Consider the following 27,766-nt stretch of genomic DNA (forward strand, 5'->3'; position numbering starts at 1 on the left):
GATCTGCTTTCAGGAGACCCAAGCCCGTCGCCACCTGGGCTATGTCCTGCTGCAGGGCGTCTTTTGTGGTCGCGATGGCCTCCAATATACGGTCTTGCATGCGTTGAAGAGCAGACTGATCTCGATCCGCTCCTTCAGCAGCCTCTGTGTCGGTCGCTCCTTCCCCCTTCCCTTTCGATTTCACCATCTCGGCTGCAAATGGTAGCGGCCTCTAGGGTCACCTCGTCACCCTCACTCCGCACTGCAGGGCTCCACCACTAGGTAATTCCCCGGACAATAGGATCAGATAGTTCGGATGTGCTTAGCACAGTGGGCTCCGCTCCAATCAATCTAGATGAAGCCGCACTCTAGGGTCTACTGCCGCCGGGGAGCCTTCTGATGCCAGTCTGTGCTCAGATAGCCGGGACCGTCGTCACAGGGCCGCCGCCATTTTATCGCTTCTTCACCCAACGTAATTGTGGTCACGATGCCCAACAGCTCGCATCAGCTTGAGGAAAGTTCGCCTGTGTCCGCCGAGGTGGTCAAGAGGGGTCTTTCAATCCATCCAACACCACCAGGAACAGGCCAACAGAAGAGTCCGGCCTCGTGCTCCCGTCGTTTCTTTGTCTCGGGCTCAGGGCGCCATCTTAGCTCGATGGCCTCACGCCCAGTGCCAACTTTCAAAGTCAAAATTCAGGTCCAGGAATAGCTTTAGGTCGTCCGCTGCGAGCGCTGCACCCTCCGTGATGACTTCAGATTTTGAGTTTTCCCAGTTTCGCTGGGATCCGTTCAGATAATCAGGATGATATTTGGGATCGGGCGCGGAGCTCCGGGCTCACGCTGCCTACCTCCTCGGCATCCAAGCCACGCTCCCTCGTCCCTGACACTTCACCTTCTGTTTATGAAGCTATTGAGCATCTCCACGGACTGTCTTCGGAAATCCATCAAGGAATAGAGACTTGGACACTCGGAAATTGGCTTTGGGGTATCTTAAGGGAATGGGGTTGGAAGTTATCAATGATCCTCTTGATCCCAATATTTTCAATATGTGGTTGTTGTTTATGTGTGCACTGTATACTGCCTCTGTGTTCCCTTTTTATAAGCACCTTGCGCCCTAAGACTGTGGACACTCAGCTGACTAAAATGAGAGTGTTATATGAACAAGAGATACAGGACATTATGGTGATCGAAATAAACTGACAAGCTGACTAGTCATGTTCAAAGGGCGGACTGTGAAACCTGGGCCGATAATCGTGAACATTGCCTGCACCATCTTGCCAGATGATCCCTTTCTACGTGCACATAGGCCGCAGCCATTTTGATTGACCGCAACCATTTTGTGTTCTGTTGTTCACCTCTGTTTCACCTGCACTCCCACAAATATCTGTATAAACCTCTGACCGACTTGGTATGTGTGCTGAGGGCCATAATCTAGCCGACATGCCCACGTTTGATGTTAGCTTCAAAGGGACATTCTATTGCCACCACAAACCTCTGCCCTCCTTGTTCCTCCCCATCCCTGTGCAAATAACCAAAGATCGTAGATACCAAAAGGTCCCACACTAACCTGGTTTATTGCACCCCAAAGAATGCACCTCTCGATGGACAATAGAACTTGTTTCCCTATCAACAGTAAAAGACGTTAAAACCTGACCAGCCTCGCATGTTCTCGACCCTGAGGCCAAGGCCAGCTGCCCGATAAGTATCATACGTCCTACTGTTTATGATTGGGAGGGTACGAAGCAACTTGTCCGGAATGTATGGCATCTTGTCCGGGGCGGGGGGTACTAAGTTTACATGACACCGCTCATAAAGATTGTATTGTCGAAACACTGTATAAAAGTGGCCCGCTGAAGAGTTGAAGTTGGAACACCTCCCTGAGAGACATCCCGGTGTCTGCAGTAGACATGCTCCCCTCTGGAAAAATAAACCTTGTTCTTGTCTTTCAGTTCCACCGCCTGCCTCGTTATTTTCATAGAATCGAAGGTGAATTAAAGGTGACAAGCCAAGCAGTTTCGGGGGTCTCAAAGGGGGATGCTTTTCCATAGAGGCTTGGGACTGATGCCTTCCCTCATTGGCTCACCTAATGGCAGTCAAAGAGGGAATGCAGCAATCCCTACATCTTCACAGGGTGGGATGAGGTCAGTGAGACTGCTGACCCCACCAAACTCTGTGATGAAGTGTCACTGATTGACACTCGACTCTGGGCGCTTCAGGGCTTAAAACTGAAGTGGCCAGATTTGAGGCAATGTGTGACGCTACTCCTCAACACTGAGGAAAGGGCCTCAAGGACCTTTGCTGAGATGAGGAGGTCACGCCCAGAGGAGCAGTGACTTCCTCAGCCCAGCAAAGTTCAGCACAGGTAGCCAGGAGCTTGCGCTAAATGCGCATGTCTGGCTCCTGGCTGCTTGAATTGAAAGTGAACAGTGTCTGTCAGGCCAACCTCTGCTCAGTCTCACAGACACTGTTCGTGAGGGGCAAAAGGTGAAGGGGCGTGGCCCCTCAGCCCCAATGAACCGGCCACAGCTGTTATGGGGGTAAAACACTTGTGCAGAAAACATTGTCTGTCCAGTATATCTCAGGGAATAATAATAATGGTAAGATAACTCTGTTGGTTAAAGCACTTAGTCTCCGCCAAAGCACATTGTGTGGCATGCAGTTGCCAGATTATTATGTTATGTAGATTGGTAAGAGAGGGGTGCACTGCCTTTGACACAGAGATCATTTTATTAGTAGCAGTTCATAATTTGCAATCCTTCTAATATAGCACAGTGAGCTATGAACCAACATCAAGGACCTGCATACAAACTGCAAGACATGGGTTAAAAACCTTATTGATTTTTCTCAATCTGTTATTGTAAGACTGCTAAATAATATTCCTTGGAGTAGTTATAAAGGAAAACACCAAGCACTGTGTTATGTTTTAAATCCTGACTTAGTGTTTCTTCCAGCCATATAATCTTAACATTATAATCCTGACCAGTCAAGATTATGTGTGACTCATACACAGTGAAACTAGAACGCCACTTTTTGTGATGTTCCTGTGGTGATAAGCCCTTTGCCTTATTTTCAAAGCGGCGTTAAGCCACTTAACGTGGCTTAACGCTGCTTTGTGAATAAGGTCCCCTTTCACACAGCACTTAGCGTGAAAGGGCGGGCCAAAGGGTGTTGCGGTGGACATTCTGCCACAACACCCATTGCTTTTTGATGCTGCCCCTTATTTACAAGGGTGGCGTAATTAGAAGGCAGCGCCAAAAATCAGACCAAGTAAAACCTGGTATTAACCTGGCGAAACAAGGAGAAATTATTAATTTCTCCTCATTTTGCATTCTGCAGCACACATAGAAACATCAAATCGCCACTAGTGATTGTTCATGTGCAGGAGGGTGTCCCTTCCTGCACATAAACAATCATTAGAAAATGACGAGTTGCAACTTTTATGTGTGCTGCATAAAGCAGCACACATAGAAGTTATAAATCGCCATTACTGATTGTTTATGTGCAGGAAGGGACACCCTCCTGCACATGAACAATCATTCCCTGCAACGCAGGCACTCTTGCACTATGGTGCAAGGGTGCTTGCGTTGGCGCTAGGAATCTAAATTTAGTGCCAGTGCTAGGGGAAACGCAGGGGTGCGCTGCATTCTTGAAAATACTGCGCATCTCTGCGTTTTCAGAATGGCGGAGCGCAGCGTTAACAATTTTGGCTTAACACCGTGCCATTCTCTTGTAAATATGCCCCTTAAATACTTAAAGTTTTTCTTAAGTACTTGTGAAGTGATAACAAGCTATGTGCCTTTGTTTCCCCATCGGATTGACAACTAGGTGCTAGGCTGCAGATAGCTCCCAGTCAGGATTCTACTGCAACAAAAGGAGGGCTGATGATTCTTTAAATTGCCCTTTGTTTTGGGCCCAAGTGGGAAGAGAAAAAAGCCCTTCCCCTTTCATAGCCTACACATTGCTGTTCTGAGCAGACAATGTCCAAGCACTGCTATAATGTATCCCGGTGTTGGCAAATTACACCAGGGCCAATATAGCATATTTCACTGGAGCCACATGGATCCCAGAACTGGCTGAATAATGGCTGCCGGATCAGGGATTCGACTGGGTTTCCCTTCATTCCAGCACTGAATCTATTATCCTGTCTGTGAGCCTTCTTGAGCCTTACTCCTAGTTACCAATTGAATGGAAGGAAACAAAGGCACATCATGTTTATCACTTCACAAATACTTAAGAGAAACTATGATTTGGAGGCTGGTTTTTGACCTTGTTCAACTGTTGTATATGATAGATGTGTATGCATTGTAAGAATATCATATGTATCTCCTATAAGAGTAATTACACAAAGAACGATTTAAGTAGCAAGTGCTAATTAATTGTTTGATTTAATTCTTTTATACCACTACTTATCCCAGTGTACAGTGTCAGAGTGCTTTACATTAAAAGCATACCTTATAAAACAACAATAAGTCATGTAGGTTTGTAAATCAATAAACTGAAAATGTTACATAAAACAATGAGGAATGGATTATAGGGTGTAGGGGTTACATGTCGTACATATTCTTAGACACTGTATGTTAAGTGCATAGTGGGGGGAAAGACAACTACAGGATTTAAAACGTGACACAATGGATGGAATTGTCTGGACTAAAGAGACTTTGTCACCAAACCAAAGGAACCATTTTTAACAACCTCAGAATAATGAGTAAAAGAGAAAAAAACAATAAGGTTCTAAATCCATGCCTTGCTGTTTGCATGCACCTCCTCGATGGCGTGACTGTTGCATGATAGAGGTTTGTGACTTTTAAACTGCAAGTAACAAAAGGATCTCAGTGTCAAAAGTAGTAACCCGCTCACCTAGCTACATAAAATAGCAATCTGCAATCAGCATGTTGCACAATGTGCTTTGCATTAGGCACATATAACCATTTATGATACTACATAAGTCAAACTGTGACTAAACAAAACACAGATCTTTCCAACAAGTGCATTAACCACCAGAATTTAAAAGAATTATTATCCCTTGATAATTGGTGGGCACAGACACATCTCTGCAGTAGGGCCCTTAACCCCATAAGACATTTTGAAACGCAGCCTCTTTGTGACCAATTAAGTAAACCAGAACAGATCTACTTTCATGTATATATCTTGACACCTATTTCTTTGTGACACACTTAAAAAAATAATGTATTTTAAACTTCATATTTTTGGAATATGATAAGGTGTCTACAAAATCGAAAAAAGTGTATTTCTATAACTCCCAGAAGTGTTTCAACTTAGTACCTCAGTTTACATATCTGCATTAACATGTATTTATTAATAGCAAGAGCTTTTAAACATTAACTGATGCCCTCACCCTGATGACAATGATGGCCTAGACTTTTATTATACAATAAGCAATATTTAAAGCCTTTGAATAAAACAAAAGAGGTTTATGTACTCAGGATATTCTGAACTAATTTATTTGAAGGTACTATAATATATGATGATGGAAAAAAAGAAGGCTCAGTGAAATAAAATATTTGCACACAATGTGGGCAAGCAAGGAAGCCAGGATTGATCCTAGCTATTCCAGTTTCACACTGAGCAATTCAGCCACTAGAATGGTATCTCTGACATCAAAGATTAATTCTTTGTCCTTAATTCTTAGAGGAGGAGGTTGCAATGAGAGCGTGGGCGACAGGCATGATCCACATTTTATTTTTGGCAGTTCTACATAGCTCGAATCTTGCACAAGCACATACAAGTGCCAGGGTCGGACTGGGACAGAAAGTGGACCCGGGGACTAAAATAAAAGTCCCCTATTAGCAAATCAGCTAAAAATTGCCCACATATGCAAATCAGGGTAGTTTTCAACTTGTAAAAACTCTCTCTATAGTTGTTGTGCAGGGTATAAGACTCTGCATGCATCTATGATAGTTGCAGGCAATGTTTGTGGTAATACCGGAGACACAAACAGACAAAAATCTGGCCCACACACTGACCTACCCACTGCTTAAATGTTAAGAAAGGACCGGAGAGATAGAAAAAAAAACAACCAGGAGAGAAGAAACAAAGGAACAACCAAGAGGAGTTGAGGAAGGCAGAGTTGTGTAGATAAAATGATCTTTCAGAAAATGGCAGTGTCTGGCAGAGTAATAGCGCGCTCTGGGTAGGCAGCTGTATGGTGTCTGTCGAGTGAGTGGGGGGGGGGGGCGTACAGGAGGAACCAGAAGAGGGAGGTAGAGGTTAAGGATAAAATTGTAATTGATGAAGCTAGGCCAGAGTCATTATGGGACACTATTCGAGAAGCTAGTGCCTGCTAGAGAGGTGGTTTACGTGGTTTATTTATTGTGCACAATGTGATAACATACATTTGTAAGAAAGGCCTTATTTACAATTACAATATAAGAAAAGGGGGTGGTCACACTCTATAAGATCATAAAAGTCTCGATTTCATTTTGGTAAAGACCATAAAAATTGAAGGGACAAAGTACTGCGAGTGGGCTAGTATAGCAGTGGCTTGGCAGATGCTTTAGGTAAGCCATGTGGCTGTTTCGTGAGTCTTCTAGCCACTGTATCAAATAGTTTTGTTAGTCTGCAATTTAGCTGAGTCTCTTCAGGATTAAAACACAGCATCACAGCCTGCCTACAACTAATTATGCCCTTTTGGCAGTTCTACATAGCTCGAATCTTGCACAAGCACATACAAGTGCCAGGGTCGGACTGGGACAGAAAGTGGACCCGGAGACTAAAATAAAAGTCTCCTCTCCTTTTCCACACTATGAGCAGGCAGGCTTAACATGTATCCCCCTCCTTGTTACTCCTGAAGAGGGAACTGAAAGGAGATGTAAAGTAAGGGGGGAGGGGTGAGGGCAGATTATTTTTTTTTATTGTAAAAAATATCCATCATTTTCTTCTACGTGAAATACATTTTACCAGTCATCTGAATGAAAATTGTGCATGTCGGTTTACTCCACATACAAAAGCCGGGCAGGATCCAGCGGGGCACTGGCTTCAGACACAAATGTCTGTTCTCCATGGCACATGTCTATTTCACATTTCCTGCAAGTCATTCTGTTCGAATGTCTCCCACCGATGAAAACGATGGGCAAAAAATCATAACAATGCAAGGAGAAAAATTATGCGAAATATGTGCAAGCCAACATATGGGAATTAGGTGAGATTACACTTCCCTAATAAAAATTTCGCCCGGAACTAGTTTTAAGTTCATGCACCCAATCAGGGATCCACCTGTGAGTGGAAATAAATGACGGATTTGTTGGCAGTAAGCTTTATTTTCCTCTACCTGTGGTGCTAGAAATGGATTTTATTAAAACTGGGAACATGTATGAGATTCAACCATAACTGTGGTTGGAACTGCGTAGTTTTGAAATGGACTGTACCAACTGGAAGGAACCCCTCTTGGCTGAGGCATCAGGGTGTACAGGAAGTGCTCTGAAAGGAGTAGAGAAGGTTTGGACTTTAGAACGTCACAGCCAGTGTGGCTTGAGCTAGGCTTTGAGTGCTCAAGACCTTACCCTCAGGCGGAACCTTTAAAAAATGTAGGCCGTTGGTTAATCTCAAGATAGGAGGTTGGAGGAAAGATGGGGGTTGATTGATGGATAGAAGCACTGCCTAGATTCACAGGTCCACGCGTAACTTGCTCTTCCAGTCCAGGATTTTTCTTTGCATTCTTGGATTTATAAAACAGGACGTAAAGTCATAGAATGTAAAGAAAAAACTTGAAGTGGAGTAGCCAGTCACTTCTGGCACTGGGAAAAATGCCAGCCATGAGGACAGGCTTTCAAATGGCAATTGAGAATTCATGGTAAGGCAGAGGGGGCGGGGCTTGGGGGTAGATGGGTTGGAATGAACTCGCAACCTTAGTATTTTGCAAAAGCGACGATCTGTGCCTTTGCTCATATATTGGGACCAGAAACTCAGCATGCAGTAAAAATTAAGCAAAAAATAAACCGGAATTCCCTGGCTCTCTAGGCCCAACGTGGCCTCATTTCACACCGCCATACATTTCACAATTCAGCAACTGCATTTCCCCTGGGGAAGATGAAACATGTCGCCTGCTTCCTTTCAGCGTTGATGTCTCCCGCAAGCTGCACTTACCCACAGACCTTAATCCCGGCGGCATCCATCGCAAGACGCAACCGCGAGGCAATGCACCAAGCATGCTTTTTCTTGGGCACCTGGGAGATTAAGCTGCCCCGAGGAGACCCACTAAGTGTCAGATGCTGGTGGGGAGGGGAGTAGAGAAGGTGGGGTATATAGATAGCAAATGATTCCACGTCACCAGGGACACCATATCTGCAGCACTAAGCTCTCCTGGTACAAACCCCTGTAATTCTGTACTCTCCATCCAATTGGAGCGATTTAAGTGAAACAAAACTCCCACAATGCTTGAGGTTGGAAAACAAAATTATGGTACCACCTGGTTATTCTTCAACCATGGGGAACCAGGAGTTCAGAAGGGAAAAATGGGGACCTTGGCAGGGCTGGTGGCCTATGGGGAAATCAGGCAGTGCCAGATAGGCTCGTCTGGCTGGTCGGTGTGTGGCCTGTTGTTTTAGCTCTTTGATCATGTTCTATGGTCTCCTTGAACTGGTGTTTATTGTTCATTGCCTTGATATACCACAAACATTGCCCACAGCAAGCATACATGCATGCAGTCTCCCCTGCCATGCGGAACCCTCATGCAGCATGTGTTTACAAGTTCAACACTGCCACAATATCCAAACACGGACTACTTTTTAACTATCCTTTAGGGCCACGGTTATTTTAGTGCCTGGGGGTTATTTTCTGCCCCACTTCGTTCCTGGGCCCTGAAAAAGCCAAACAAAATTCCGCCCCAGTCTGCCAAGTGAATGAAACATTTTTTTTTTCTCAAGCTAGTCATAACTCCAAAACAAAAATAGGAGGCCTTGAGACCGCAAAGCCGCTTCCCAGAACTCTATGTGTGCTTGCTAAGCAACCATTTGCTGGGCTGCTCGTTCAGCTCTTTGCGCCCTCTCACCTCCGAGAGCGCTCCGCATTGGCGGAGACTCTCGTGACGCGGTTAAATACAAAATACCGGCTGTAAAAATAGTCTGCAGCTGGACCGGCTATTTTTTTAAATTCCGCCCTGGTGATATTAAATGCGCATTGACACAGCGTGACATCATGTGACAGAGTAAATGTCCTGCAGCGAAGCTCAAGCTGGCGGCGGGCGAATTATTAATGTGGAAATGTGAAATGAGCCGCACTGCCCTGCTGGCGCGCGCGCGGGCATACCGATGCTCCGGAGCTCCTGGGCACGGAATGTGCGATTGCATTCGGGGTTCCGGAATTCGGAACGACCTGCTGACGTGGAATTCAGATGTCTGGTATTCCATCCGGTTGCAATGGGCTACCCCAGGGCTCGCCTCATTCTCCCTATAGTGACGTCGAGGATTAACTCTTTCACATGCACTGGCATTGGCGAGCGCAAGTCGGTAGGTCTTGGGGAGAGACAGTTATCAGTGGCGTAAGGGCCAGACCAGACTTTGGAGATAGGGAACCAGAGTCGAGTCTCGGAGTCGGCTCATCATCCTGTGAATCTGGCGTTGCGGCCTGCAGGGCTCGCGGGAGGTAGCGCGCAGGGGGCGCGGGCCTTAGGGCGTAATGAAAAAGAGAAACATTTTAAATATTAACGCTTACCTTGCCGTTGGGCCCCACGTCCCTCCTGCGTCCGACTCCAGGAACAGGCACTATAGCCAGGCTGCCCTGACCAATCACAACGATGCAATGCAGCGTTGTGATTCATCTGAGAGCCGTGACACGGCGCTCAGCCAGGGGCTGCAGGGGTGGGCATGTTCTCCACGCATGTTGTAATACAGCCTGCATGGAGAACCTACCTTTTCTCTTCTGCCTATATTCTTTAATCCTCCCTCCTTTTCCTCCCTCAGTCTTCGTTTCTCCCTACAGCGCCAAGAAACCGTTTGGTAGTAGAGCGCTATACAAAACCCTTCCAACTTCAACTTCAACTTCAACAGGGAAAGTGCACATGATTGTTTTGGGTGGCCCGAAAGGACCAGCCAAACAGTTGTTGCGCATCTAGGAGGGTTCTACCACTCCTCCCCGTCAGATCCCCTCGCGCATGCTGCCGCAGCAGGAGAACAAACTGAAATTATAATAACATTACGTTATCATCATTTATTTTTTTCCTTTCTTTAACTGCTGCAGAGTAGTAGGGCAATGCTTCTACGCCTTAGCGAAGTAGCCGCCACCGGATTCTGAGCACATCACTTAATCTCTCAGTGCCTACCAAAAATGAATGTGTCCGTGTGTAATGTAACTGGTTCTCATGTAAAGCTCTCCAATACCTCTGGGTCCAGTTCGAGATATATAAACCTGCAAAAAAATACAATAATTCTACACGACTAATGGCTGATTCTGCCCCTCTTCTAGCGACCTACTAAAACCGCTAGCCTGACACCCATCTTTTCGAAAGGGTAGCCTAACAATGGAAACTGAATCCATTACCCTAACTTCTTAACTTCTTTTTTTGTTGATTGAAAGATAGATTGGCTACACCTGATTGCACCTGAAGTTTGAGACTGAGGCTACTGCCCAGGTAAATGCCACAGAGTCTACAGCCAGGTTCTCACATTCATATGGTTTTTTATTGTAGCATTTTGGTAGCACTTCATACCTTGTTGTGTGGGGTTGAAGCAAGATGTCATATGAGAAGCACACTTAGCCGTGGGGGAGTGCTTGCTGGCAGGGCGTTGTATTTGTTGTGATCCTATGTAGGAAGCAATTTGATGCTGCGTGTGAGCATCCAGAGAGGTGCGCTTGTCTTATGTAGTTCAGTGTCTCTGTGTGTGATGGAGGAGGAGGTGTGAGAGATAGGAGCCCACATTATCATTAGCTGGCAGTTATGCTTTACCTTGCAGGTCCTGTCTTACCCTTCATGGTTTCTATTATGCCAGTGGCCGCTGGCAATTTTACCTGGGAGGGGGTTGGTGGGCACACACACACACCTCACTGACACCCTTGCATTCACACACACCCATTCACAAAACTTACTAGCAAATACACATACATTCATACATACACACACACACGACCAAATATTAAAAAACACATGACCGTACATTCACTGCAGCTCTCGGAGTGGAATGCCGCAGAGGACCCAGGAGGTTTGGGACTGCTGCCTTTCCTCATTGGCAGACCTTTGGTCAGCCAATGAGGGAAGGCAGCAGTCTCAAACTCTTCACAGGGTGGGATGGGGTCAGTGAGACTGCTGACCCCACCCCCTCTGTGACGAGGTGTCACTGATTGACATTAGGCCTTGCTCTCTTCAAGGCTTAAAACTGAAGCACACTGGTCCGAAGCAATCATTGACGCTCCACTTCGTCAAGAGGGAAAGGGCCTCAAGGCACTTTTGCAAGGCAGAGGAGGTCACACTCACAGGGCCAATGATGGGGAAAACTATCCACACGTAAGAAAAACAAGAAGGACCTGGCTTTCTATGCAACAGTAGCTATTTTTATGTCAGTGTGATGCCAAGCATGTGCGTGAAAGGACACCAAGCTGGGTCTGCAAGCTGTTGTAGGAGCAGCAGGAGTGAGCACAACCTACCAACATTGTTGCTGGTGCAGAGTGCTCCAAACAACACTCCTCATAAAATAAGGCTGTCCTTTGCTTTCCAGCTCCAAGTGACCAAACCTCAACAGTTTGCTTCCCGCACCCACCACCTTACCCCTCCACCACTTCTTCTCCCAGCACCCAATTATGTTGTCCAGAAGTAGGCAGCTGCCTCACTCTACCATGGATGACACCAAACAGCAGAAACAGTCAGAGCAGGAGGACAAAGTTGGATTGGTGCCAGTAAGATGGGTGTGGACCACCGATGCGTAGAGGGTTTGAGGTATGAGCCTACCGTGGGAACCCTGGGGTGGCCGTCAAAGTGCAAAGCCTGTTTGCTTCTATGGAGTCTAGAGAGACTATATTGCTTTGTATGTCCATTTGGATATCCCTAGGTGGGATTAAAAGCTCCCATGTTCAGTGACGAGTTGGCTTTCATTGATAGTACTGGTTGGTTCCCACACCCCCTTGATCAATGGTGGACCCCGGTGAGGCAATAGAACCATCAAGTTCGCATCAGGAGTCCGCATGTCAGGGAGGAGACTTTCACTACATCCTAATGAAAATCATAAGGTGAATCGATCGGAGACCTTGATGATGTCATCTGCCAACAGATCAGACACCTCTGTCTGAATTGTTAGCTACCTAATTCAGAGTTGAGAATGGCAAGAGACGTCAAGGAAGTGAGTGAGAATGCATGGGTACGGAGTATGAGAACAATTTCCACCAAGACAAACTCTAAGAGCAAACCTGCACAACCACAGCATACTGATATTGCAACCAACACAGATTGTCCTGCATCACCAGGGAGCAAACAAGTCCCAATAGTTACACGAGGATGTTATACCCAAGCAGAGCCAACTGAGACAACCAAACAAGGCAAGCAAAAATGAAAGACGGCATCCCTGATGCTTGGTAGTGACATGAGTCAGGGCCAAGAAAGATGTACCAATCTCCAGTCAGGCCGAAGGACTACATTGTGAATGATGTCCTGCCACAACATTGAGTTTTAACCCATTTACCGCTGCGCAAATGCTGCCGCAGTGCGGGCATTCCATTGAGTGGGCGGGGCCGCGTCGGCCGACGGACTTGCGTAGCACTACCGAGGTAGTGCTCGCGACGGCCGTTGGCCGATGGGCGCACTTAGCGGATTAAATATCATCTTACCAAACTCTGTAAAGAGCATATCAACAACAACAACCTTGCTAAAGTAAACACATATTGCAAAGAATACCTTTTCTTTTCTTATCTCAATATACGCATACCTATTCAAGGTATGCAGAGCTTGGGGTGTCTAAAGCAATCTGCCTATGTTACAGAACAATTGAAGGATGCAAAATGAAGTTACACCCCAGCTATTCATTACAGATGTTACTTACATGACGCACTTATGACTTATGACATTGCTTATGACGCACAAAGCACTTCATCACAAAACTCTGAGTTATATATCTCAGAAATTAGTACTATCCTGTGGTAATAAAAATACCAGGAGCTCCAGCAATCTCCAACGGAAACCAGGTTTTATCAAGAAAAAAACATACAACCGGTCCTTCTCAGGAATGGCTCCCAGGATTTGGAATGCTTTGTCCCCAGAAAGAGACAGAATCCTTCTACTACATTCTTCAAAAAAGAAATGAAGGCTATTCTCATGGCTAAATTTCCTTGAACTACTTATATGTACGTACCTGTAATATATCTGCTAGTTTGTTTTAGTAATATTTTGTATTAGTCTCACCTACATTCTCTCTGCTTGTTTTGTTTTTTTGTTTACTTACACCAACTCTGTAAAGGGCTCTGATACCCGTAAGGGTCTTGTTCGCGCTATAAAAAAATTTCAAATAAAATAACAATAAATAAATAGAGATGAGACCAATGAGGCTGTACCACCAAGAATTCAATCCACACTGCCACTCCTAAAAACATTTTCACAAAGATCTTTCTGGCTTACCAAGCGGTCATCGGAACCTGTCAGCCACCCATAATGTTCTCAAAGAGACTGTAGTTGACCCTAGTCTGTCACCTACAAGAGGTGCTCCTAAAAATGCGCTGTTGGCTCTTCAGAAATTCACCCCTGCTAGCAGTTACAAGACATTTTCTTAATGTGTATGTACTGGCTCACTGGGAGGGTACACAGACAAAATATCGAGTTTTAAATTTCGATATACAATTATATCGAAGTTTAAATATCGATGGGACATAATATTGAAGGTAAGTAATATCGACAGTCTTAATATCGATATTAGTATGATATTAGTAATATCGAAGTTTTAAATATCGATGTCAATAATATCGAAATAAATAATTTCGATGTTACTAATATCAATTTTTAAATACATTTTGTGTATATTATATTGTATTTATTATGTTTTATTATTTATTTTTAATGTAATTTAATTAACTATTGTCTTTTAGTACTGTAGCGGGTTGTGGGTTTATAGGGGAATAGGGTCGGAAGTAATTTAATTATGTTAAATTAATTATTAATTAGTAGGAATTATTAATTAATTAATTTTTAATTAATTTTTAATTAATTTTAATTAATTGATTAATTGATAAATATGTTCTGTAGTGGGTTATGGGTTTATAGGGGAATAGGGTGGGAAGTAATTTAATAATAATTAATTAATATATGTTTGTAAATATTTCTAATTAATAATTAATTGGTAATTAATTAATATTAATTAGTTAATTCATTAATATAATTTTGTACATATTATTAATTATTAATTAGTTGGTAATTAATTAATATGAATTAGTTAATTACATTAGTTAGAGTAATTTTTTTATATATAATTTTTTGTTATTCTTAATTAATTAATTGGGAAAAAATAATATTAATTATTAAATTAAATTAATTACAGCTAATGTGCTAATATATTTACTTTATTATTATTGTTAATTCATAATTAATTGGTAATTAAATAATATTAATTAATTTTGGGTAAAGGAGTATTTTTAGGGTTCAGGGTCAGTTTTGGATTTTTGGGTAAAGGGGTATTTTTAGGGTTCAGGGTCAGTTTTGGGTTTTTGGGTAAAGGGGTATTTTTAGGGTTCAGGGTCAGTTTTCAGTTCTTGGGTAAAGGGGCATTTTTAGGGTTCAGGGTCAGTTTTCAGTTTTTGGGTAAAGGGGTATTTTTAGGGTTCAGGGTCAGTTTTCAGTTTTTGGGTAAAGGGGTATTTTTAGGGTTCAGGGTCAGTTTTCAGTTCTTGGGTAAAGGGGTATTTTTTGGGTTCAGGTTCAGTTTTCAGTTCTTGGGTAAAGGGGTATTTTTTGGGTTCAGCGTCAGTTTTCAGTTTTTGGGTAAAGGGGTATTTTTAGGGTTCAGGGTCAGTTTTGGGTTTTTGGGTAAAGGGGTATTTTTATGGTTCAGGGTCAGTTTTCGGTTTTTGGGGTACAGGGATATTTGTAGGGTTCAGGGTCAGTTTTGGGTTTTTGGGGTACAGGCGTACAGGGTAAAAATAAAATAAATTTTAATTAAATCAATTAAATGAAATAAAAAAAAAAAATTACATTAAATTATTAAGTGTTTAATTTATTTTAAATGTATATGTATTAGTTTTCATTTTTTAATTATGTTTTAATATTTGTAAAATTATATGTATTTTAAAATTATTTTTACATTATTATTAATACATTTAAAAAACGATATTTTTAATTTCGATATTTTTGTACTACAATATTAATTTTTCGATATTTTTGTACTTACCTTTATGAAGATTTGATATTAATTTTTCGATATTTTTGTACTTACCTTTATGAAGATATGACTCCGATATTTTTGATTTCGATATTTTTGTGCCGATATTTTTGTATGTAGATATTTTGTCTGTCGATATTATGTCAGACATTCCACTGGGAGTTCACCCCTAATCATCATCTACAACAAATTATACTAACGTGGCTGAACTAGCACAAGAGGAGTTCACCCCAAACCGGCCACCTACAAAAAGAATATCTTAAAATTAGTGTTTCGCCCCACCAGGAGTTCACCTCAACCCAATCACCTGCAAGAAGTTATTTTAAAGTGACTGTATCATCTCCATCAGGAGTTTGCCCCCAAACTGTTGCCTACAAGAAATCATTCTAACATATATTTACCAACCCACTAGGAGTTCACCCCACCCCACCACCTACACAAATTTATCCTAAAGCTACTTTACAAGCCCACCAGTAGGCCACCGCAACCTACCATTTACAATGAATTATCCTAAAGTCATTCTATCAACCTACCAGGTATTCACCCCAACCCTTTAACTACAGAAAATAATCCTGAACTGATAAAACTATCTCTAGAGAATCTTACTGCAGCTGCTACTGACTATGTTCTATGAAACAATTTTTACCAGCCCTCAAGACTCTTGCCCACACATTGGGCTCAAAATGAGTCAAGCAGAAAGTCCTGTCTGGTAAGGCATGACACTGAACTCGGTGATAGAGATGGGGTCAGGACAATTGCAACAACAAGCAAAAATGTGAAAAAAGATTATAGTTCACTGTTAGAAGAAACATTCCTAATAAAAAAAGAAGCGATTTAGGGCACCAAACATTATTAGTGCATTGGAGGATGATATGGTGATACAGGAGAAAATTATAATAATTTCTGATCGGATGGGGGGGCACTAAAAATGATCTATATATGCTTGTACGCACACTGCATGCTACATGCTGTTTCAGTGTCTCAATTTAATGTGTTGCACAACCCCAGACGTTCCAGTCTTTCTTCAGTAGAACGTAAACAATCAATTGGCTGTACGTTTAGATATATTTGATATGCATAAGCCAGTAGCACAGTTCAGCCGGCATCGGACTTCCCGAGGTCTTCTATGTGTAACATGCAGGCCACATGCTTCAATACTAGGCCTGGGCGGACAGCGGAACTCCACGAAGTGACCAAAAAGTTTTCCACGCTACGTGGAGTTCCGCAGGCCTGGGCGAACAGCGGAACTCCACGAAGTGACCAAAAAGTTTGCCGCACTACGTGGAGTTCCGCAAGCGGTGGAGTGTGTTAGGTTGTGCCATTGTCTGATTTTCAGCACCGAATGTTTGTCCCGCGCTGGAAAATCAGCACCTCAGAAGCCTTTGAAATATATTTTTGTCAGTGAGTATTAGGGTCCACTCTCTCTGCTCACCCCACCCCTTCCATGGTTGGATGGGTGGTTATGGGCTCAACAACCCGCCCCCATCCCTACTCCCCAGGCTTCAGGGCTCGAGCCCCCTCCTCTCACATGGTAAAACTATTTTAAAAGTTGGCAGGTCTGATAAACTCTTTTGAAGGACATTGCGATTTCCAAATACCCAGTTCTACTGAAATCCTTCGTGGTTGAGTCTGGGACTGTGGTTTCCGGGTCAGACAATGAGCAAGTGCTGACATTTCTAAGTCTGTTCAATTTCGGTCGGGCAGCCTTCCACAGGCGCGCGAGCAATGAAAAACGACCTGACGATCGCAGAAGAAATTCTTCAGCCTCTCGTTTTCCAAATGAATAACAAAGGCAGCGAAAAGCGCGCCAACCCGCTGTCTTAGTTCAACCAGCGCTGGGGACGCGTAGCGAATCTGAGTAGAGGGTTCGAGACTTGACACAGACACCAAGGTTTATAAAAGTGAGTTAAAATGTCTTCACTTTATTCCTGGTAACCTTTTGCTGCTCCCCTCAGATATAGACCCCAGAAACTTCCCTGTAAGGAGGCTTAATTTGTAAGAGAAACTCTACCTCAAATCTTATTTCTTAGGGGTCTTGGCATGTTTTATCTCCCTGGTACTTCTTGAAGCCCACGGGAGAGTGCACTGTATTTTACAAGGCGCTGTTTACTCTGTGGTGGAGACTGCCATGAATTCTTTGTTTTGCCAGAAGCCAGTGGAGAGAGTGGCGTATTTAAGACATATGATCCAATTTAGATTGCCCAGACGCAAGAAGAACAGCCCTATTCTGAATGCCCAGCGTTGTGATATTCTGGCAGGCATAAACAGAAGACTTTCTCATACTCAAGAGCGGATTCTAGCTGTCAGGACAATCACCTACCTGTCCTGTGCGAGTAAGGGCAGGTTTTCCTCAAGGTCCTCGGTATAAGAAGACACGTAGCCCAGGTTTTAACGGTTTGGGTGTTCAAAGATTGATCTTTATCTAGCCAAAACAAGGGGGCTCATTTATGAGCCCCTGCGCCACTTTTGTGCCACTGGCGCATCACTTTTTGAGACGCACCAGTGGCGTAAAACATACGCCATATTGCACCATATTTATGAAGTGATGCATCTAGATAGATGCGTCACTTTGTAAGCCCCTGTGCCACATTATACCTGCACCAGGTATAATGTATGCAGGGTGGGCGTACCCTCACAAGAAAGGGTCGTAGGAGTGGCGCAGCGAAATCTATGAGAAAACGCTGCGCCACTTCTAGGACGCCAATGCGTCAAAACCTTACGCCTGCCTCGGGTGACGCAGGCCCTTTCACATGGGGCTTTCCCCATGTGAAAGGAACATTGCTGTAGTTGCGTCAGGCTTCCGACACAACTCCAGCAATGCGCCACTTTTTGCACTGACGGATACGTCAGTTATACTAACGTATCTGTCCTTCCTTGCGACATGATGCATCACATTGTAAATATGACGCATCATTGGTGTCGCAAGGAGGGTGCACTGAGAAGTGGCGCATCGCTGCTTTCACGCAGCGATGCGCCACTTCTCGTAAATGAGGGCCAAGATTTTTCACAGATTTGGCAGAGGAGGGCTGCTCCCTAAGGATGAGTGCGGCGTGTTATCTGACCATGCAATGAAACTGACTCAAAGAGGTCAAGCTCTCTTCCTGAGATATCAAAGGAGCTGGGCTGTAATGCTAGGCGTTGTAAGGACGAGCCTGGTGGGAGGCAAGATTTAAGTGGCTTGAACCCTTATATATCATAGGTCTTTCCGACTTTATCACAACCGAAAGACTCCAGGTCATCGCATACATTCTATGTGTTTTCTGGTGTCCCCTTTAAGCAGTCAGTGGAAGTGCAAGAATGTAACTACTTAAAAAACAGATCCCTAGCCGAGTAAGTCGAAGAAGACAAGTTGGAACAATAATGAGAATTAGCAAAGATAAGGAGTCTCTCTTATACGACCTATTGGAATTGTCATTGTTTTCCGCCATGTTACACAGCAGCATAGCTGCTCTACTAAAATGAATGAAAGTTTTAAAAAACGACACATTTACATGGCCAGCACTGGCTACGTCATGGTGCTGTCCTGTTTTTGCTGGAGGGAGGGTGGGACAGATATACACTCTCCCTATTGCATACCCTTTCACCAAGATGCCTCACACCCCGGTCTTGTGCCACAGTGGCTTTGCCAACTTTTGTTTAGATATCGATCTATCCACTTCCCATTGACTCCCTTAGGAGAAATCTTGAGCTTTAAACATGATACTATAGAGTAAGACACGTTTTCATATCAGCACATTTCCATCTACCCCTGGGAGCCCTCCATGGCAATGCTATTGTGGAAACTCAGCTGTAGTGCCATCCATTATTTTTCCTGATGTAAAGAAGTGTAATATACAATGGCACAGAATATTCAAGAGAAAGTGAGGCTATCAAAGACTGCTGGGCTGTAGGTCTGTCCCGCATGGAACTCACCAAGCTACTATCTACAGAGGGAATCACGGGTGACACCAGGGACGTAACTTAGTGAGATTCAGGGCAGTGAATCTTAAATTTCCCAACTAAAAAAGCAGTGGGCTGCAGGGTGAATGTGTGAGGTGACCAAGGTTCGGGATGACCTGTTCCCAGGAGCAGCAGGGTCAGAACTGATTTGAATTGGGTTGGCCTCTGGGGCACATTTGAAGTTTGGTGGACAGGTCCTCCTTTGCAACAGCGACAGAGTGCCCTGTTTGCCAAACTCATTGTCCGTCCACCCAATTTCGAGTCTGGTGGACTGCAAGTTTTGTGCTGATGGAGTAAAGTTTACTTTGCTGTTATAAAATGTTCTCAAACGGTGCAACAGACTAGATGCCGTTGGAAGTAAGCCATCTGATCATCTTCCCTATTTAGAGTGGTCTGTCAGATGTTTTTTTTTCTACTGTTTTTCATTGCCAGGTATATCAGGTATATCAGTAAAAAAGGTAAAGAGACCTCCCTTAGTGTGGGTGTCAATAGTTTTTTTTTACATTTTAAGAAACAGACCCCTGCTTTGGCAGTTTGTTTTTCAAAAGGAAAATAAATTGGAAACATTTGATGGCCATTAGTCATGTTAGACAGAGCCTTGCATCAAACTTTTTCTACCTTGACAGGAACCGCCACAACAGCTGTTCCTGGCAACGTATAGAGATGTGTGCATGGCTGGCCAACATCTGTAAATCTGGCAGGCAGAGTAATGACAGTAAAGTCCTCCACCACCATGTCTGCCTGTGCTCCGTCTGCTCAATCTTATATCCGTCTCTCTGTCTCGACTGGCATACTAAGTGAAAGACAGTGGTTTGGAACGCTACCTCAAGGGATTGCTAGTGGTTAGACTATTTGTTAGCACTTGTCCCATCATCTTTTGGGTGTTTGATTGCCACTAATATGCCTGGAGACCTAATGCTATGGTAGATTTCCAAGCCTCACTCTGCTAATGTTTGTCAAATCTAAAAAGTAGTACATTTGCATCCATTCAAGGAGTACTTCCATGGGTGCAGATTTGCAGCTTTTTTTGTAAACCGATCACATAATATATTTAAGTTCCTAATTTCCAAAATATAACAAGTGAAAATCTTTAAGTGAACTCAAGATGACAAGAACAGTCAACACAGACATTGCAGTCCCCACTACGGGCCCACAGTCCAAACTACCAAGCCAAGAATGTATTTTAATTAATGTATTTTAATTTTATTTATTTAGCACGTTTGGTGTCACACCAACCTCCCACCCCATCTAATCTATGCCCAAAGCGACACTCTATGAAATCAGGAAAATGTTTAAATACAGTCAGTATGATAAAGTGAAGATCATGGCCAAAAAAGGAATAAAGACTCATTGTACATCCAGTCGGTTCAGCAAGAAAAGTAGCTTCAACTCTGAATTTGGTGGTCTAGTTAACACCTTCGGCGCTCATGACGAGCTCAGCTCATCATGAGGCACAGTGGAGCTGTGCTCATGACGAGCTCAGCTCGTCATAACTGCCGCGGAACACCCATGCGGGGATAATTCCCCTCCTGTGCGGGGCGTTCCTTTAAGTGGGCGGAGTCGTGACGAGCTCAGCTCGTCATGAGCACAGCTCCACTGTGCTGCATGACGAGCTGAGCGTCGTGAGGGAATTAGCCCCGCGGCGAAGGGGTTAAAAGCAGGGCTCTTATAGGGTAATTTGCTAGACTTGATCATCGACAAACACTTATTGTAGATGGGTGCTTAAGACCGACTCTGCATCACCCATACTGGACTTGACTTGTCTTTCTGAAAGCATTCTGCAGTCAGACTATAAGCAACAGATAATAAAGGAAGGGGAGTTAGTTAACTAAGGAAAGGAGATGGAAACAAGCAACAGAGCAGGAGCGAGGGTGGCAACAACAAGCAATAAAGGGGAGGGTGGACAGCCAAGCAACGACACAAGGAGGACAAGGATGAAGCAACAACAACAGGGGAACAAGGAGCAATGACGACAAAGAAGCAAAACTAGAAAAAAGGTACCTCAATCTGAGAGCAAGCAATGGAAAAACACTATTAAAGCAATTAATCACTTCTTGGTACATGCTCCATTGAAGGGACAAACACACGAAAAGGAAGTGAAACCAGCATGAGCTGACCAATGAGAAGCAAGGAAATGAGAGTGATGATGAAACCCACCAATGATAAGTAAAGGGCTGGCTCCAATCCCACTTATGTTTTTTTTGCTAACAAAAGATCTCCAGAAGCAACAGCACACTGTCTCTGACAAGACCTAAAAAGCTGACTTGATAGTATGAAAGAGCACTTGGTACTGCATCATTTGTCTTTTTAAAGCATCGCAATGGGCATGTGAGTAGTCCTGCCTTCAGTAACTCAGAATTTGCCTAGTCAACAGTTTCAGCAAATAGGTATGCCATCTATTGGCATAGTTGTATGACGAGGAAGCCAATGTCTCAGAGGTTTACAGGAGAAACATTCCACCATATGGGTCAGTTTCTTGCTCAGTTGATAGGTGGCATATTAATGTTGCTGATGTCAGAGTTCAGGAAGAATTTTGAGAGGTTATCCACTGCCTCTGTGGTCTTAAATTACTTCCATTTCTTGAAATTAGCTTTCGGTGGTGTATCAGCCTTATGAATTTCCTGGCTAAGAGGAGTATCCTTACAAGTCTGATTAGGTAGCAATTTGACCGTGTCATTGGGAAGGAAGCTGTGTTCTGAATAGTCTAGGAAAACGGGTAATAATATGAAACACAGCAGGGAAGTTAACATCTCTGAGAATTGTAATTCATGTCAAGGCCAGAGCGACTACACCATTCAATTCTAGAAAATTGTCCAGAAACTCTTTTGGTGGACAAAAAAATCTAAACAAAAGGCTATGTTAGGAAGAGTGAGAAGGTAACTTTACAACTAATTGTTTTACTGAAGGTCCCCATGAGAGATGAACAAATAAGGAGGTTGAGGAAGTTTTTAAAATCAGTGGCCACACCTCCTTCTCCAATGCCCATCGCCTCAGATGATGCTGTATCCTGTCAGCAGGACCACATACAAGTCAGGGTTAGAAGTCTGCGGTTACCAAGTCTCTGTTATAAAAATAGATCAGTACCCGAATCTTGAAGGAGATGGACAATTGCCAAGCTTTGTTTTGAAAAGGAGCAGACATTGATAAGGGCTCCTAGAAATATTGGAAGGGCTTTATTGCTATACAAAGGTGTTGAGCCTCTGCTTAATTTGAGATGGTGGTTTTCGATGCTCATCACCGGCACTTAATTGTCAGTCCGACTCTAGTGACAGTTCACCACATGATGGCGTTGTCTGCCTAGTTTTGAAATGAACACAAAACAGGGTTTAATAAGTCAATATACATTGAAGAAAAACACTACCTGCCACTCACACCATTATTTTAGCCTTGGATGGGTCGGAATAGGCCGAATTTCCACACTAGTAGGAGTGCGATTGGTAGTAGTTCAATTGGTACTTCTATTGGCAGTGCTGGCAGGGGCAATGGGTGGTGCAAGGTGCAGTGGTCTCCCAGTTAGGGCCCTGGCATGTACTTTTTTTTTTTTTTTTTACAAATTAAGCACTCCTCATAACGTAGTAAGTTAAATGTTCAGGTGCTACACAAACTGCCTCTCTCAGTCAAAGGGCCAATGGGGACAGTTGTTGACTTGGTTGCATTTGGCTTTCCATCAGACCTCATGTTGTACACATCGGCTGTTCATACATGCTGGCTCCCTGTTTTAATAGTAAGTTCTGGCATTACGCATTGAGGCAGAACGCAAGTGAGCTAACCTGTGAGCTCTCCAAATTACCACAGGAAGAAAATGAACACTCCAATGAGAAACAAGAAGCTAGGCTCAGGTGAAATAATCAACGTAGAACGAGGATCACAAAGAAGCGGTGCAAAGGTCACCAACTGACAAATTTAAAAAATAATACACTGTAGAATCCTGGTATCCAACTTCTTGGCAGAAAGGAACGACCCACCCCCCTCCATTGAGAGGTCCCACCGTAACAGCCAGTTACAGAAATACCAGGAGGCTAGAGTATAATTAGGGCTCCTGGTTTTATGGTATTTTTTTTAACCTTTCCATCTGCATTTTATCTGTATTTATCCATATTTATTTTATGTTTTGTGTATGAATATAGTTGTAAAACTGTACATTTGCATATTCATTTAAATGATAGAGAGGCACTCATACTTTGATTTCTGTCGTGTTTTAACTATTTAAGTTGCCAAATATTACATAGCAGTACATCCACTGGCTAATATTAGCATTATACCACAAATGTATGTTGATACATGCAGTTATTTAAAGAAATTTCATCCTGTTTTTTTTTATTTACTATGCTGTCCATCTGCTCAGCTGTTGGGCTATGATTCATGAAAGACAGCTTAAAAGAAGGACATTTTCTGTATTTATCCACTTTTAAAAATAAATGCAGACAGAAAACACATTGTTTTCTGTCTGTATTTGTCTGTAAAAACCCATAAAAACGGAAAACAGGGAGCCTTAAGTATAAGGCACATAAAGAGTACATTAAAGGTACATACGTCTCATCCCTAGAAAAACATAGAGGGGAACTGCTGTCCTGCTGAAAACGTACTCACCCTTTAAGGTAATCAAAGCTATCCTGTTGACGGTAGCAATTGAGCTACATCCTAGACAATTGTTATGTTATGTTGTATTACAAGCATTTGCACAGTACATTTTTACCATCTGTGTTGTCCTGTATCACTTTTGAATTCTGGCCTCCCATTACTGTTTTTGACTGGCCTGAAGCAGTCAGTAAGGTTGTCATCACCACATATACCAATACTACTGCTATTGTGTACATTGGCCCAACAATGGCTGCAATGATGGATGCAGTTAGTCAGTTTGTCCTCCTGTAATACAACAAAATGTAAAAGAACACCTTACGCCTGATGTGCTAAGTATATAAACGGTTGGAAGTGCTCCAATGTGAGGCTTATGATTGTTAAATTGACCTTGAAATTCCTTTTTTCTATGTTCTAAAGGGATTTTTTCTCTGATTCCTAAAACTGGATTCTAAATGGATACCGATTCTTTAGACATCCCTGCAGAATACTGAATCATTATTTTAAAAATCAACGTTTTAAAATTGAAATCTGGTTACAAAACATGATCGATTTACCTGTACCTCAAAGGAGGTGGTACTGCAGTCCCAAAAAGAAAGGGCCCACTGGAGCTCACTTACCCTTTGAGAATGAAAAAATACAGTGGTTGACGAGTGGACAGTAGATAAAGGGACCACTGCCAACTCTTCAACAAAATGTTAAAAAAATAGAAAACATTTAAAAAAACATTTTCAAAATGAAGTTACAAAAAAAAGAAAACAAAAAACTTTTAAAAATACATCCCCATTTCTTTTAAGGAAACTAGCTGCACTTAAAAAAAGGTTGCTTTATTTAAAAGCAATTACATTCACGATTGTCTGCTGACCCCAGCAGGCCACCATTCATGGGATGGCCTCCAATCATATTGAGTCGCAATTTGTGACCTACCTCATTAATATTTATGCAGTATGTTGGATTGAAACCAACTACAATATGGAATTTTGAGAGCCTACTTGTTAGCACATAGGTTAGTTTTTAGGATTCTTTACTGGAAGTAAACATACTGGTCTCAATTTGCGACCAATAATTTGTAAACAGCTATTCATGCATCTGGGCCCTACTACTTAATTATGCTGGTGGGTGAGGGTGTGAGCACCAGTACTCATTTTTAGGTACTTAGACATACTTTTCGTCATCAGAGTTTGACCAGAGCAAGAGCTAAATAAAGAAATTGAGGAACAGAAACATAGAAAACATGGCAAAGGAAGAAAGCAGAGAGAATCTGCGAGACTATTGAGACAAAAATATAGGAAGTGTTGGTGATGGAAGACAGAGGCATGAGATGGAATCAAGGCTAGGTAGCTTAGCATTCGGCAAACCTTTAGCAGGATCAGTAGAGAACATCTTAGTTAAACTTTGTGGCCCTCTATCTATTTATTTATAAAAAAATTAAGCTTGGGTAACACCTGCAATTATTGATACTGCTAGTCCTGAGTTCCAGCTGCATGACACGAAGGGGTCTCATTGAACGTCCTGTCCTGGACAATGCAGCATAGACACAAGGGAGAGTTTATATGGCTGATGGAGCAGTCCTTTGCTGAAATGTACTGTGGCACGGGTAAAAATGTTCTTCTATGAACCTGGCCTGCCCCGAAATTATGTCATTTTGCAATAGCCTGGATGAAATCTCCCTCTCCCACAGAATAACAATTTCCATTGAATGCAAAGTACAGCAACTGGCTGTGTTCTGCATAATAGTTCGAACAGTGATACCAGTCTAATGCTGGGAAGTCGCCACCCACATTAAATTTCTTATAAATAGCAGGGGTATGTTTTATTGTTTGGTATTAAGAACTACCACTTTGGGTCCAATTTTGATGTCGGACGGACTGGAATTTATCTGACATCGATTTTGTTGCGGGACTGACCGACCTCCTGCCAGTGGTCCCAAACCAGCAATTAGGATGCGACCAAACACTATTTGGTCGCAATCCTATTTACAATGGCAGCATGCATTCCAACTGGAATGCATGCTCTCATTGCAAAGAGTCAAGGTGCTTTTCATCCCTGCACCCAGTGGCAGGTACCGCATGGGGTACACTGGTCAGCACGGGGGCACCAGAGGTGTCCCCTCGGACGCCATCCGGAGGCCGTGCACCCAGGGGGGCCACCAGGGCCCCCAAAGACAACTTCCAACAGCCTTTCTGTTTTGGAAAGGCCAGCACAGAAAGGCTGCTGGAATCTAACATCGTAATGCTTCGGGCGGAAAGAGCTGCCTTTGGGATTACAGGAGGCTTTCCAAATGGCAGATGGGCTCTCCAAGCCATTCGGAAATCCGGTTTGGATTCCTTTCATGACCGACTCCATCCAAATGGGTCAGTTAGAAACGAATCCGAACAGACGATTACTATGCCGTAGGGTCGGAGCCGTTTCCTACTGCATCTTAATCAGCCCCTTAGAAAGATACCATAAGAACTAACACTTAGAAAGGTACCAGAAGCCAGGCTAGTCGACACCACACATATTGCATTTAACCTTTCAGGAGACCTCCATTTTAGAAGGCAAATGGCTATCTGTGACATATGGGAGACTCGTGCCTCTCCTTATTCTGCATGGGGCACAATCATTTTGCATTACTCCATGACGACGACCTTGACACGCCTCTCTGTTCTGTTGAAAGAAGAGCTGTGGAGCCACCCGAGCCTTCATGCCACTTGCAGATAAAGTTCGGATTCATCTAAATTTCAGGCACACACAAATCGAAACCACTTTGAGGTGCCCAATCCTCGACAGCGTTATGAGGCCATATTGAGGACATACAGAGCTGCACTGAAATATAACACAAGCTCGGTGTCGGAATGATGGCTACCTTTACACCTCAAATGTTAATGCCTTGCTTTTACGTCCTTATGCAGGAGGTAGAGTGAGGGTGGAAAGCAGAAACCACATGAAAGCTCGGCTTGTTATGGGCTCGAGATTCCAAGTGGACCTCGAGCTAAGCCAGGTCCAGGCTTCAGGCTCGAGCTGACTCGAGCTTTTTGTGACTTGCCCACTCGGTGCAGCCACACGTCCAATTTTCAGTACCTCTGTACAGGTCATGCGTCATGGATGCTATCAAATATGTGGATGGACATCATATCCTTCGAATGCCCGGAGTTAGTGAGGCAAATGCGTGAGAGTTTTTGGCGACGTTTCAGGAATACATTTTTTTTCCCTCGGTGTCTTCGTCAGTGGCGTAATGCAAAAAGATGGCGCCCCCCTCCAGGATATATAATGAGGCGCCAGAGTCTCCCATATGTCACTGTCTTGGCCTTCGGCTAAATGGGGGCCCCTGAACACCCCCACAACCCCGCTGCCGGGGCCTGCGTTACTCCCTGCGCGCCTTAATCAGAAACCCCGGCGTCGTGCCTGACTGAGCCCTCTGCGCCTCCGAGGAAAGGCAGCTGCCTGCCCCGGTCTCTCATTCCGCATCGTCAGCTGTTCCCGCTCAGGGAAGCCGGCCAAGTGCATTCCAGGACCGCTTCCGCAGACTTCCACCGGCCGCCACGCAGCGAATTCCGATTTCATTCAAAAACAAAGGGCGACGTTCACTACCGGGGTTCTGTTTCACAGAAGCATTAAGGCACATGCCAACATATGGAAATTAATGCATGTGGAACAACTTCCTATGCGCTTCGTATCTGGCCCTGTTGAATCCCTCGCTTCCCCTCCCCCTTTACCCTGCTGCATCGCCACGCCACCCTCTGCCCCGTTTCTTGCTCATGGTTGACAATGCCCTCCCTAGCGGCCCCTTGTTTTACTGTGAGCTATCTGTGACACGTGTGGCAATTCAGAAGATTTGAGGTCCAACACAAGGGTTGAGTGGTTTTCACTATCAAGTGTGCAAGGGTCCCTAGTGCAAGCACGGAAAACAGGCCCCTGACCGCTGCACTTGTAGAGCAATATTATGACAACTATCGGGGTCCAGTGCCCTCTTAGGCCTCTGGGAG

The sequence above is a fragment of the Lissotriton vulgaris genome, chromosome 5 (genome assembly GCF_964263255.1).
Source record: "Lissotriton vulgaris chromosome 5, aLisVul1.2, whole genome shotgun sequence".
In the NCBI taxonomy this organism is placed as follows: domain Eukaryota; kingdom Metazoa; phylum Chordata; class Amphibia; order Caudata; family Salamandridae; genus Lissotriton; species Lissotriton vulgaris.